The 15,016-nt window shown below is 47.9% G+C and overlaps 1 long non-coding RNA gene across 1 annotated transcript in view; it reads right to left on the bottom strand.

Moving 5' to 3' along the window:
• The window catches only part of LOC146835087 (uncharacterized), a 137,922-nt gene that overhangs the window by 51,967 nt on the left and 70,939 nt on the right, over positions 1-15,016 (bottom strand). Inside the window, exon 3 of the long non-coding RNA XR_014960377.1 lies at positions 2,037-2,252. This is a non-coding gene — a long non-coding RNA (uncharacterized LOC146835087). The remainder of the gene's footprint in view (positions 1-2,036; positions 2,253-15,016) is intronic.

Raw genomic sequence — 15,016 nt, 5'->3', positions numbered from 1 at the left:
TTAGAATAACAAGGATGAAGTAATTTCTCATCTGGAAGTGATGGCATAGCAGGGAACATTTGAAGGGTAAATGAGATATCTACCTTGGCCTCCACTCTGAGCTGGTCATGCAGAGAATCAATTAAGCTACAGTATAACCTTGCCAGAGGTTTCTCAGGCTCGGAATCGAAATCTGATATGTAGACCTGTATATGCGATGAACACGAATAATAATGATTTATATACACTATAAAACAAACTGCATAAATGTATTCACCACATTAGTGATTATTACTATACTTTAGAAACCACTTTATCAACTTTAACACAGGTTAAATGGAGTATTTTATTTTGAAATTGAGACCGTACTAACTCAGCTATTGTATATGGCTCATAACGTACGACCTGCCAGTAACACAGGGTCTTTGTAACAAAAGCTTGTGAACCCACTGAGCTATCTTACATTAAATGCAAACTCTTGACTCCCACATAGCTCTTCGGCAGGCATGTTAACTTTGATGACACTAACCTATGACAAGAGGGTGTAAACCAGCCCGACTTTATCACCAATCTTCTATCCTCTAACTTTCTGGGTGTGCATAGATATCAGCAGTAGTTGCCTTAACCTTTAAAGCTAGTTTTGAACACATTCTGTTTGGGACCAATTAATTAAGCTAGAGCAGCTTTATTATCGCATTTTCCTTGTTGCTAATGCCTTTAGGGCAGATTTAAACAAGCAAGAGTGCATGCACTGTCGCAGGTAAACCCTAAAGAAAGGAAGTTAGCAAAAGAGAAAGCATGAGAGAGCGTGAGAGACACACAGAGAGGAAGACAGAGGTCCAAAAAGAGTTGGAAAGGGGAGCCACAGGTCAGACGGGAATACAGTTAAGAAGAAAGAGGGAGAAATAGTAAAGGAGGAGAAAGATTGGGAATGAGGAAAAGGAAGAGAGAGGGAAATAAGTAAGAGGAAAAGGAGGAGACCCAAGAGACATGTTGGTGTGCCCTGGTGGAGAGGGTCGTGAGGGACCCTTTGGAAAGAAGGCTTGATCATAAGGAATGTGCGACCAGAACATTGCACAGGACCGTATGGGTTAGTAGTATAAATATAGCCCAGCCTTGGACGCATACAGCGTAGAAGAGCCAGTGTTCCCTCATGATGAAGGGGGGTTGAGCACACACAGCATCCTGCTCCAGCCTCCATTCTCTCCTTTTTCATTCGAGAATATTGACCACATCTTAAACACAGTCTGGGACAAACCATTGGGACTGGCACATTCATATTACAGTATAATCCCAACTGCTGGAAAGATAACTGGTATACTGCAGAAGAACAGATTTTATAAAAGTTCACTAAAATAAGCTCCTGTGGTTTGGGAGGGTAAAGTCAATCTCAGGGGGCTCCTCCTCCTCACCTTTAATCTTGCCACATCTACACTCCCGGTGATGACCGGGGTGAGCGGTACTGGCAGCCACAAAGACCGAGAGGTCCAGGGTGTCTCTTTCGATTTCACGCACAGACGAAGCCGCATCTGATTGGCTAGCGGCTCAGTTTAACACAAAGGAATATTACTTAAAATCCACCAACATAAGCTCTTGTGCTTTGGTAGGGTAAAGCCCGTCTCTGGGGGATCCTCACCTTTCACCCTGCCACATCTGAACTCCCGGTGATGACGAAGGGGAGCGGCACTGGCAACCACAAAGACCAAGAGGTTGATATATGTGTCTTTTTCGATTTTGAGCGCCGACTCAGCCATAAGCCGATTGGCTGATGGCTCAGTTTAAACACAAAGAAATATGATTTGCTAGCACTCAAGAGCAATGTTCATTGGCTGGAGGGGTTCCTGACCTCAAGGTGAATAAAAAAATTCTAGCTAACGTGACAAGAATTTTCAATTCTATTTAGGACAGGGAGGCGAGGATTATGCTTCTCTTTGCTTTACTGCAAAACACAGCAGCCAATAAACAACTTTAAAACTCAGCATACCCCGGAAGTACAACCCCCTCCATAGTATGCACCAATTACTATCAGTCAATTATATTATATAGTTCGTAGTTACCACATCACTTCCTCTTTCTTTGCATTAAACTTTAACACAGTCCACAAACTTGACCGTTGAACACTGGACCACCGATTTCTTCATCGCCGTGAATCCAAACTTGAGCACGGAATATCATCCTCAGAAACAGAGTCGCTGTCACCATGCCTTATGCCTGCTTGTTCTGTTCTCCGAACAGCGTCATCCTGATCGTTCAGGTCTGCTTTCCTTGATCTCCTATAAAGAGAATAGTAGTCGTAATATGCCATTCATGAACCCTATCCGTTTCAGAACCATTATGACATTCACAAGTTAACATCCGCATATGTCCAATGCAAACGGGTGGGAGAAAAAATCAAATCATCACCATGAATTATACATGAAACATTTCATAACACTTGCAATAAACCAGCTATCACTTAGAATACCATGATCATGTTACCTGGGTGGGATAATCCTCGCCTCCGTGTCCTTAATAGAATTGAAAATTCTTGTCGCGTTAGCTAGAATTTTTTTTATTCTATGTCAGTCCGCGGAGGCTCAGATTATGCTAGTTTAAAGTTGTTCCATAACCGTCGAAGCCACATCAACAATCGGTTTATGATAAAATGTCTTAAACGTTGAGTCAGAGGACCAGTCTGCCGCAGTCATAATATCTTGTAAGCGAGAGCCCGTATAAAAGGCCTTGGAAGCCATCGCTCCTCTAACGGAGTGAGCGCCAAACATGGTAGTGTCAACACCTGCAAGTCTCAGTAACCAAGTAACCCACCTGGATAAAGTCGCTGCAGTGACTGGGCGGAAAGGTCTCTGAAGGGAAATTAACAATTGCCCTGCAACATCATTCCTGAACTCTCTAGTACAATCCTTATAACATTTTAAACATTGAACCACGCATAACTTAGTATGATGAGGAAAGGCAGGGTATGAAATACATCTTGAACGTGTTTTTGTCCTTTTGGAAATCGTCAAAGAGACACCCGAAGGAGTAAATACTCTAGCTGCTAAATCCAAAGCTCGCACGTCGAGACTCGTCTGCAGGACACCAAACATAATAGCATCATAAGTTTTGTCGATAACTGTTTCCCTGATAACCCCTCATTGGCCGGCCAAGCTTTAAGGAAACATAAAACTATATTAACATTCCATAAAACAGAATAATTGGGTTTCGGAGGGTTAACCAGCCGGATATCTCTCACCACCTTACACACCAAGGGGTGTTCCCCCACCGGTTTACCATCCACATGCGGGTGACTCGCCGAAATCACTGAACAAAATTGTTCACTGTCCGATATGCCATTCCAGAGCTGGCAAGTTCTGAAAGGAAAATAACTATGAGATGGACACCGGATCCCACAGGATCTGTTTGCCGTTCAGAACACCAACTAACCCATCTACGCAAAGCTGACTCATATCGTTTGTGCGTAGCAGGTGCCCATGATTGTGATAGGAAAAACAGAGTCTCCTGTGAAACTCCCGGCACTTGCCATTGTCACCTGAAAGTCTCCATGCCATGAGAGCTAAGAGGCTTTGCATTACCAGGGGATGAGGTAACCCCAGAGGGTCCTCCAGCATCTCTGGAAATGACCGTAGTTGAACCGGAAGAGCGCACGACAAAGCTAGCGCCACAGGAAACCACGCTTGCGCTTTCCAACACGGTGTGATTAAAATCACCTCTGCCTGCTGTCGACGGATTTGCGCCAATACTCTCGGAATCATGGCGTAAGGTGGAAATGCATATAGAATGCCCGTCGTCCATAACTGAAGGAATGCGTCTGAACTGATCGCCAGAGGATCTGGACGACAACTGTAGAACCGAGGAAGTTGTGCGTTGAGTCTGGACGCAAATAGGTCCATTGCACATGGACCCCATTTGTCGTTCAACTGATTGAATACCCCGGGATGCAGCCTCCAATTGCTGGCATCCCTCAGGAAACGGAAATTCCAATCCGCTATCACGTTGGAAGAGCCCGGAATGTATACCACCGTCACCGATATATGATGGGTCAGGCAATAATGCCAAAAATCCTTGGCTATCTCCACCAGAAGACGAGACCTCGTACCCCCCGGACGATTGATGTATCGTACTGCTGACACGTTGTCCATCCGCAGTAAAATACAGCAAGTCACTCATTGCGGGGAGAGTGTCGCAAACGAGCCCGCAAAAAGTTCCAGGCAATTGATATGGAGTTTCAGTTCCTAACGGGAACACCGACCCCCAGTTTCCACTAGCCGCAGCGGGCTCCCCAGCCCCATCTGCTGGAATCCGATTCTATGACTATCTCCGGACTGGTTGAGAAAATGGCTTTGCCATTCCAAGCATTCATGTGTTCCAGCCACCAAGTCATCTCGGTCCATGCTTCGCTGGAGATCGAGATCTGCTCTGAATAACTCAGACCCTTGCATAGGTGTAGAATCTTCAAACGCTGAAGCGCCCTGTAATGTAAGGGTCCTGGGAATATCGCTTGGATTGATGCGGCCAGGAAACCCACCAATCTGGCCAACGTCCTCAAGGATATAGACTGAGAGGCAAGCGCTCTCCTCAATTCCTTCTTGATAGCTACTCTCTTCCTCAATGGTAATAGTAACTGAGCCGTAATCGAGTCTAACTGAAACCCCAAGAATTCCATCAACTGCGTTGGAGTCAGGATGGACTTCTGCACGTTGATTACAAATCCCAGTTCTTGTAAGAGTTGGACCATACTGTTCAGATGAGTAAGAACCGTGTCCATATTCTGAGCCATAATCAGAATATCGTCCAAATAAATTATGAGCCTTAACCCTCGTTCTCTCAGATACTGAACCATGGGCTTTAGCAAATTGGTGAAACACCAAGGGGCGGACGAAAGGCCAAAGGGCATGGCCGAAAATTCGAACTACTGGTCTCTCCATTGGAATTGAAGGAACCTCCTGTGAGGAGGAAAAATAGGCACCGCCAGATACGCGTCTTTTAGATCTAGATGCACCATCCAATCCTTTTCCAACAGGACGTCTCACAACAAGTAATTTACGTAGTGGGTCGCGACACTGCTCGTCATACTAGCAAATAATCCCAAAGAATTCTGGATAATGTAGTGGCAGCGGTGAGTACGCCTACGCCACGAGTATGTGAAATAATGCCATCCCTGGACACGTGTTTCGAGGTAATTGCCTCTCGTCAGCAGGGAGCAGGTAGGTATGTGGGGTGCCGAGTAGACTGCCAAAATATATAGGTAAAGTACCTTTCAAGGCGCGCAGGTGCAGACACCAGGCTCGTCAGCCCAAAGTCGCTCGAAGAGCTTTAAATAATTTACGTAGTGGGTCGCGACACTGCTCGTCATACTAGCAAATAACCCCAAAGAATTCTGGATAATGTAGTGGCAGCGGTGAGTACGCCTACGCCACGAGTATGTGAAATAATGCCATCCCTGGACACGTGTTTCGAGGTAATTGCCTCTCGTCAGCAGGGAGCAGGTAGGTATGCGGGGTGCCGAGTAGACTGCCAAAATATATAGGTAAAGTACCTTTCAAGGCGCGCAGGTGCAGACACCAGGCTCGTCAGCCCAAAGTCGCTCGAAGAGCTTTAAATAATTTACGTAGTGGGTCGCGACACTGCTCGTCATACTAGCAAATAACCCCAAAGAATTCTGGATAATGTAGTGGCAGCGGTGAGTACGCCTATGCCACGAGTATGTGAAATAATGCCATCCCTGGACACGTGTTTCGAGGTAATTGCCTCTCGTCAGCAGGGAGCAGGTAGGTATGCGGGCTGCCGAGTAGACTGCCAAAATATATAGGTAAAGTACCTTTCAAGGCGCGCAGGTGCAGACACCAGGCTCGTCAGCCCAAAGTCGCTCGAAGAGCTTTAAATAATTTACGTAGTGGGTCGCGACACTGCTCGTCATACTAGCAAATAACCCCAAAGAATTCTGGTCTCACAACAAGTGTATGCTTTCCATTTTGAAGTGGCAATACACTACCCAGGAATTTAATTCCTTCTGATTGAGCACCAGTCTGAAACCTTTGTCCTTTTTGGGCACTAGAAAGATGGTACTTACAAACCCTAGCGGATGAGGGAACATGTGCACAATTGCCCCTTTTTCCAACAACGACTGAACCTCGGCGTCTATGAAAGACATCTCTGCATCGGAAAAATATAGGGGAGGAGGAATCCGAACCTGATGGGGTGAGGCATAGAACTCTATCTGAAAACCTCTTACCGTGCCCATACATGGCGGAACAAAGCAATCCGACCTCCCACGTTGGTGTCCCCAGTTTGCATTAAGCTTACCTGAGTAAGAGGCGTCTCCGGAGAAATTATTCTGTCCTCTGTAACCTCTATGTTGCCGCCCTCTGTCACCGCGATTGCAGGATGGGTAGAACTTTGAATGCTGGACACCACCTCTGCCACGTTGCTCGAAGCCTCGAGAGGACTGGTTAATTCCACGGCCGGTCGCTCGAAGCGCCCAGCCCTGTTAAAAAGGCCAGTATGAAAAACTTTTTTGATGTTCGCTTGAGCCTTATCGAGGGCGGAAAATGAATTCACATATTTCCCCATTTCCTTCACAAATTTCTCCCCGAACAGCATGCCATTAGCGAGCGTGCCCGGTTCAGTATTAGCCATTTCAGCAAGTCGTGGATCAATACGCATCAGGAAGGACCTTCTTCGTTCTGCTGAAAGGGCACAGTTCGCGTTCCCTAGGAAACACATAGCCTGTTGCGTGCACTCCAAAACCTTCGTGGGATCCAATAGAGTGTTGAAGTCTTTAGCCTGATTTCCAATCATCAGACCTTTCGCAAACAACTCAAGACTCTGCTGTTTCCCTAGTCCGTCCCCTTTCCACGTTGGTCTATAGCGCTGGGACACTCCCGGGTAGCCATTCGCTCTACAAATGTCTTTTCATTCATTCATTCATTTAGCGGTGACCGCGGCATCCAAGATCTTAGTCAGGGGTCCGGTCATGTCAAGGAGTTTATCCTGACAACTCCTCCAGGCTCTGTCGAGTCCCTTCTTGGGATCCTTTGCAAACTTTTTCATAAAAGTGGCCATGTTCGGATCTATTTCTGGGGTGTCAGCCACTTTACCCATCAGGGATGGTCTAGGACATTCGGAACGCAGGGTGGCCCTGACTACCTTTTCGAAACCTCTCCGGAGGTTGTCCTGCACATAATGTGCCACCTCGACACAAGGAACCCACTCCATGGATCTGTGGTATAAAATGTTTCTGGGGTCAAACAAAAGATTCCTATTGGCCGGCTTGTCCTCGACATTGTGGGATTTGCATTTCCGCTTCTTTACCTTCTGGGAAGCTTGCGACGCCTGATCTGATTCAGATGTGTCAGGCGCGGCAGGAGACGACTCATCAGTCTCCTCCATCTGCATCACCGGTGCTTTACGCGCCTTAGAAGAACTCACACCACCATGGTCATGCATCACATTACGGGCCATCCTAGCAAGGACCTGAGCCGAGGTATGACCGGAGGTCTCCCCTTGCGCAACACCGAACTTACGTCTGCCATAATTCTTTAATGGCTTGGTAAAAGGTTGTAATGCCTTGATTAACACCCTGTTTACAGAGCCCTGGACGTGGGTATCCAGGGCTTCAACTGATTGCTCCTCCATAAGGTGCTCTTCTGGTTCATCATACCCTGCATATTCATTGAATTCCACCCACTGATCTTCCTCCTCGGCGTAGTACGCCATCGTGTTGCAGGAGGTCTGAAGGAGCTCCAAGGAGGGGAGAACCCTGGGGTGTATTTATACAGGCACTGTTCAACTCTGTGCCTCAAACACCACTTAACTGTCCCTAAAGCAGTTTAAAATACCAAATAGTACTGTAAAGTGCCAAAGATGTAAATAAAGCTGGTAATGTGGGGGAGCCACCCCTACTCTCCCCTAAGGCAGTGCCCTAGTCCGGATAATGCCCCGTTCAGCGTTCAATAGGGACCGGGGATTATGCAGTCAGCTGCCTGCTAATGCACGAAGAGCCGATGGGTAAATTCACTCGCATCGGCTCCTCGCGCATGCACAGCACATGGGCATAGAGAGAGGACTGCTCCCCATGCACGCGAGGCGTGTCCCGCTTCACTGGAAGTAGCCCAGAGAGGCGCCAGCGCGCCGCAACAAACTAAGCAACGATTGCGTCATGCACCACGCGCAATTTAAAAACCAATGAGGGCCAAAATTCGCAAACAGTAATTAGCGCGACAGCACGCGTTGGAACACAAGCGCTCTATCAGCGCGATAAGTGAAACACTGCAAAATATTCCAATGCAAATAACAATACCCCAAAGTCCCTGAACAGAGATATGAAAGGGACTTATCTCGCTTCTGCAGCAGCAAAGAAAGAGGAAGTGATGTGGTCACTACGAACTATATAATATAATGGACTGATAGTGATTGGTGCATATATATATAGGGAGTGAGGCGTCAGTAGGGCCTTCCATGCAGCCCCCTTCCCCAAGCCATAAAAAGGCCCTGGGGACCCCACTGCTCAGGGCTATCAGTTTAATCAAAGAGGAGGGGGAAACATGGCCTCCTCTCTGAGTCGTTAATGGCCACAGGGACCTCCTCTCCAAGGGCCGGCTCACTTGCAGTGTCCCTGGAGCTCATTCCCGGGGCACAATAGTTTCCCTGCCTGCACTATTGTGGGCAGGGAAACATGTTTGCTCCTATCTGGTGGTAACATTTTCAAATCTCTGCCAAATGGGAGCAGACACTAAAGTGCATATTTATGACTTTTGTGGTGCAGCACATCATTCACCTTGCTGCACTGCCCTGCATCACAGGGAAAGGGAAGGAATGTGCTGTATTTATCTGATACCGCACATTTCTGTGCTTTTAACTTTCGCTGACGCCGTTTTGGCAGTTTAGTGCCAGAACAGGTACCCTTGCACCATGGTGCAAGAGTGCCTGTGTTGTAGACATGATTATTTTTGTGCAGGAAGGGGCACATTTCAGCACAAAAACAATCCTGAGAGGTGTTTTCCTCTTCTTATGTGTGCTGAAGATATTTCTCCTCTTTATGCTTCTCTTGGGGCGGCGTATCTTTTTGGCGCATTCTCAGGTTTACCTCTTTTTGTAAATAGCCGCTCCCTCTGGATGGGAGCAATGCTGGCTCCCGCACCATCTGGGGAGCTATCTGAGGCTGCGGACCCTGGGGCTTCCCCTGCAGCCCCTGTTTCTTTGGTGGGTGCCCTGGATGGGCACCAGGGCACCCACCTATTTAAAATACAGGTCTCAGGGATGGGGTCCTCGGGGACAGGGAGAGGAGCCGCAAGGCTCCCCTCTCCTTTTAAAAAAAGCCAATACCAGGGGATGTGGTCCCTGGGGCCTGAGAAGTTTTGGGGAGGGGGCTGCGTGGCCCCCCTCCACTTTAAATAAAATGGCCGACCTCCGGGACCAAAATGGGCTCGGGAAGGGAACTGCGCTGCTTCCCTCTCATTTTAAAAAAGGTAGAGCACTGGGGGATGGGTTCCCTGGTGCCTAAATAGGCTCAGAGAAGGGGGGCTGCCTGACCCCCCTCCCTTATTAATTACTATGTCCCGGGAAATGGGTTTCCCGGGGCTTAATATGGCTCGGGGAGGGGGGCGGCATGCCCCTTCCCCTTTTTTTACAAATTGGCCCCAGGGGATGGGGTGCCCAGGCCCAAAAAGGCTCATAGATTGTGGTCCCAGGGGAAGGGGGCATACCTGACATCACTGATGACATCATTTGTGTCATCATCCAAACTTCTTTAGTACAAATTACTCCATAAACTAGTATGGCATTAAAGACCTGAAAGTAAGTACCGAATAGCTCAGAATAATATGAAGCATCATTAATGCCATCACAGATTCAACTCTCTTAGGTGTACAAAGCATGTGGTATGTGCAACATTGACCCTATATGATACTCCTGATGGGTAGCCTAGTAGACAACTAACAATCAACCGCAGGTATTTGGGAAACCATCATTGCACGCAGCGCTCAATATGTATAGAACTACCTGCACATAGAGTTACTCTTCAATACAAAGATTTATAACATGTTCAATATCTCTACACAGCTATGATGCATTAGCAGCACATATGTTTTGTAAGTATAAACACCCATTAGCTGGACACAGGCTGTACAATATTAGGTAGAAATGTAAAATGGTAGTTACTCCCCCCAGGTAACTACTACACTCTTTGTATGATAACATCAATGATGTCATCAGTGATGTCACCAATAATGTCATTTGAGTTATCATCAGTGATGTCATGAATGATGCCATAGAACATTTCATGAGTGACGTAATATGTGAGGTCATAAGCTTTGTTTTTTTCAGTGAATTTCTATGATTCGTGTGACAAATCCTCACGAGATTTTCAAAACTAGTGTAACGTTCACTCCAGCTGCTGTCTTGAAAGTTTCAGGTTGATCCATGAAGCGTGGACCGAGAAAGAGGGGGGTACCAGAACGTGTTTCCCCATGTTAATTCCCATTGAGATTTTAGACACAACTACAGCCCTAACTGCTGAATGGAATTACACCAAATTCACTAGAAAGGTAGCAGTTGGTCCAGAAAGCGACCTTTTTGGAAATTGGCATAAATCCATTCAGTAGTTTTGAAATATTAACGAAATCCAAGTTTGCAAATATAGGGACGCGAAGACTCAGCAAAGACTCAATGAACCCTCACGATCTTGTGCTGAGACCTGAACTCTGCCCGAGTCACGAAAAAAACATTTTTTTTAAAAAGGGCATAGGGTAGGAATACCCTGACCCCCTAGGCCTCTTGGGTGTGGTCCCAGAGGGACTCCGCCAGGGCAAAAAAATGTGTTTACAAAAAGGAGCTTGGGCTCCCGCTCTTCTTTACTTTACTATTCGGCTCCCGAGCGGGCCAGTTCCTGGCAAATAAAGGATGGGGGTGCATGGGCCCCCCTCCTGGGGATTTTAAATACCACGTGGACTACCATCTCCTTGGTGCTTATGCACTGTTATGGGGGGCTCTCGGAATCCTTCCGGGCTTTGGGTACCACCACCTGCCAAACGCCATGTTCAATTGGGGGCGTGGCCAAGACGCCGACCAAAATGGCTGCGTAGTCTTGGAGCTCCGCCGCAACCCTCCCTGCGAAATGCATGCAGACCAATAAGAGCTGCGCTAAACTACAAAGAAACCACAGCGGAAGCAGCTGCAGCTGCGTACATTAAGATGCCCGCAGTCACGGCGCGCTGAAAGCTTTCAGTGCCACAAAATGGAACATCCACATGACCGCCGCGGCTCGAACTGCAGACGTGCCTTCCTCTGGCGTGAGACGCAAAAGAGCCGCACTGGAGCACGTAGGTCCGCTGCTGACTCGACCCGCACAGGGTCGAATAGCGCAGCCACGGCTCCAACACGGCAGCTGAAACAGCAGACAAAATCCCTGCTCGGCAGTACTCAGGAGCGAGGTAAGGCCGCTCCGTCATCACACCAAGGCCCGCACTGGCTGGATCCACTGCTTGCTTGCGGCCCTGCCTCCAGTCTGCATGAGGCCTGCTGGGGCCAGGCAGAGCCTCCGAACATTGAGTAGCTGCCTGGATTTCTACTAGCTGGAGGTCTGGGCTCCCGTTGCCTACCTGTACTGCTTGAGGCCTTAACCTGAGTGCCCCCACCAGAAATACACTGGAAGGCCTGGTAGCACACAGGGCGACACAACAGCTGTGGCCTTTTCGTGTATACATTAGTGAAAACGTGGAAAAGAAGATGACGCCAGCATCATAGAGTGCAGAACACCTAAACAAGCCTCAAAAGGAACAGCAGTTTTACTTCACCATTCCAGCCTGGGCCACCAGGCGACCTGCCGCACTACCACTGGAGCAGAGCCTCACAATCTAGAGCCCCATGCCGTGGGGCATCCTCCACTCACAAGTAGTCAACTCTGCTCAATATTAGGTGCATCGGGTCATGGTTCAAGGAGACCCGATACAACGTATATTAAAATTTGACAAAGCTAAGCGTGCAGGGGACACTACAAGCCCAGAGCAGGCGGAGGGAGGGCACAATCCAGACAACAATATGGCCACAAACCAGGGCCCTGACTCCATCTTGGCGGAACTATGTGCGGGCTTTTTAGGCACTGGGCACCCGATTCGATGCTCTAGATAAATGCCTGGATGTCATGGGGGCACGTCTGGACAGGCACGAGGGCTGTCTAGACACAGGTGAGGGCAGGGTCTCGGACCTTGAAGATGGCGCAGCCCAAAAAACTAATAGACTGGAACGGTTTGAAAAACTCTTGAAAACATTGGCCATGAAAAATGAGGACTTAGAATCCAGAAGCAGGCGTAATAATATTCGCATAATAGGGGTGCCTGAGTCTACCCACACGGGTCGCCTCGATGGATTCGTGGAACAGTTGCTGGCAGATATGTCTAGCAGGAACTCCATCTCACCAGCCTTTCTAGTGGAAAAGGCACACCGATCATTGGAACCCCACTCCAACCCTGGATGCCCCCGATCAATAATTGCCCCCTGCTCAATTTTCGAGACAGAGACACAGCGGCTGGCGAGAGAGAAGGGTCCACTGAACTGGCAGGGCTCATCAATCTCCCTTTACCCCGACTACACCATCATGGTCCAAGAGGCCCGCCGTAAGTTCACCGGAGTTAAAACCACCCTCAGGAACCTGGGACTGAAATATGGGATGCTGGACGCTGCACGCCTGATGTTGGATGTGGACGGCAAGTCGCGGATCTTCAACATGCCATCAGTGGTGCAAGAGTTCTGCCACGCTCTATCCAAGAAGAAGCACACGCAAGTACTTTCCTCCCCTACAAGGTCACCCCCGGCTCTAGTTCTGGAGCCAGTAAAAGACTTATTTTCACCCAGGTGAGCCGCACTGGGCCCAACATGAAGAAAACATTAGCTTAGCACAACAAGGGTCATCATGGAATGTGCCAGTTTACGAATAGTCGTTGCATGCCATGAGAACAGTAAATAATACAGCTCTGGAGGAGTTGGCGCAGCTTTGCTACCTCCCAAGTGTTGAGACACTAGTTCATTACGAAGTTAGAATGTTAACAAAGTTGGGAGTAACAGTACCGGGGGTATAAGGTATGGGTATGGGTGGGAGGAGGGACAAAAGGGAAATGTTCAGTTGAAATTTCAGTCCTTTTAACCAAAGACCTATGTTCATACCGTACAGCCGTATATACAGGATTGCTGTATAAGTCTACACTTCGACAATGAGCACTTAAGCTAGAATTCACCCCTTCGCAACCCCTACATTAGCGTCTTGGAACATTCGAGGACTCATCAGTAATTGCAAAGGGAAACAGGTAATTCAACATTTACAGAGACATCAGATTGATGTTGCGTTCTTAAAGGAAATGCATTTATCTCCCAACAACCGAGTAACCCACCCACCTTTACCAAGAGTTGCGGTCCACATCGGTTCTTTGCAAACTGCAGTTTGTATGCCGGGGGGGTCTCCATATTACTACATAAACAAGTACCATTTAGAAAACTAGAAGTAAAAGGAGACACTGAGGGGCGATATCTAATGGTGAACACCATTCTGCTGGTTAATGTGTACGCACCCAATATTGATGACCCAGACTTTTATCTAGACCTTCTAACCCAGATTGATCGCATAGAGCAATGAAGGTATGCCTGGGGGGAAGATCTGAATATACTGCTAGATCCCACCCGTGATAGCACCTCGAACTCCCCCAACGCTAAGCCTGGGGCCTGACGTATGCTAGCTGAGCTAAAGAAAGAATATTACTTAGAAGATGCCTGCCGCCACCTACACCCTATGCAGGCAGCATATACGCAACACTCGACATATCACAACGTGTGAACCTGACTGGACTATTGGCTACTATCACCCAGTCCAATAACTTGGACAGTTTCTATGCAGCACTTACCACGCACCTTATCGGACCACTCACCAGTGTTGGTGAAGATACATATCCCACGAGCGGGAGAGGTAGAAGACAGTGGCGAATTCCTGATATGGCCCTTTGGGACGAAGTATTCAAGTCCAAATTGGATCAAGCAATTGTGGAATACTTCGAGATAAATGAAGGTGCTGTAAACGCATGGGCCACATTGTGGAAAGCCTTCAAGGCTTACATGATGTGGGATTTCATGATTTTTTTCTAACTGGGAGAGTGTACGTCGGAGGTCTTTGAGGATGCCAGCATGCTGGCATCCTCAAAGATCTCCGACGTACACTCTCCCAATTAGGCAAAAAATCATCAACAAGAACTAAACCAAGCGCTAGTGGCACGTCCCCAACCAACATATACTCTACAGCGGGCCAAAGAGAGGACAGAATATCACAAGGCCGCAGACCGGGAAGCACACTACCTAGGAAAGTACATGGTAGCAAGAAGGAACGGGGAGGGCGAACTGCCGGAGCGCTTGCTAGCACGCACGCTGCAGGTCCCTAGAGGTCAGCCATACATATCGACCCTCCAGCGGCCCAATGGTACAAGGGTATCAGACATGCTTCATATACAAGACACTGTGATTTCTTATTACACCGACTTCTATACAGCCCACTCCCCCCGGGATGCAGCAGAATGTAATAGATACCTCGATGAAATAGCCATGGTCTGGCTTAATAATGCACATCACCAGTTTCTTAGTGAACCCTTCACAGAAGAAGAAGTCACCCAGGCAATAGACGCTATGGACAGCTCCAAAGCGCCTGGCCTTGATGGACTCTTTGGCTGTTTTTACAAAACACATAAACATTTATTCGCCCCCTAGCTCCTATAACTATATCAGGAAGCAATGGAGAAAGGCGTCCTCCCGCCCACCCTCCAGGAAGCCGTGATAATCCTACTCCCCAAACCAGGAAAGCACCCATTACAATGCGGGTCCTACCGCCCGTTGTCCCTATTGAATTTTGATAATGAAATACTTGCTAAAATGTTAGCTACTAGGCTCTCGCTCATACAAACCAGATTATTTCCCCAGCACAATCTGGGTTCGTCCCATATAAATCTACAACTCTGAATTAACGCGCGCTTTTTGCAGTCCTCCACAGAATCTCGCTAACTGCCGC

Source organism: Triturus cristatus, chromosome 4_2 (assembly GCF_964204655.1).
Source record: "Triturus cristatus chromosome 4_2, aTriCri1.1, whole genome shotgun sequence".
Classification (NCBI taxonomy): domain Eukaryota; kingdom Metazoa; phylum Chordata; class Amphibia; order Caudata; family Salamandridae; genus Triturus; species Triturus cristatus.
Note: the sequence above shows the minus strand (reverse complement) of the source record. Positions and strands in the feature narration are given on the sequence as shown.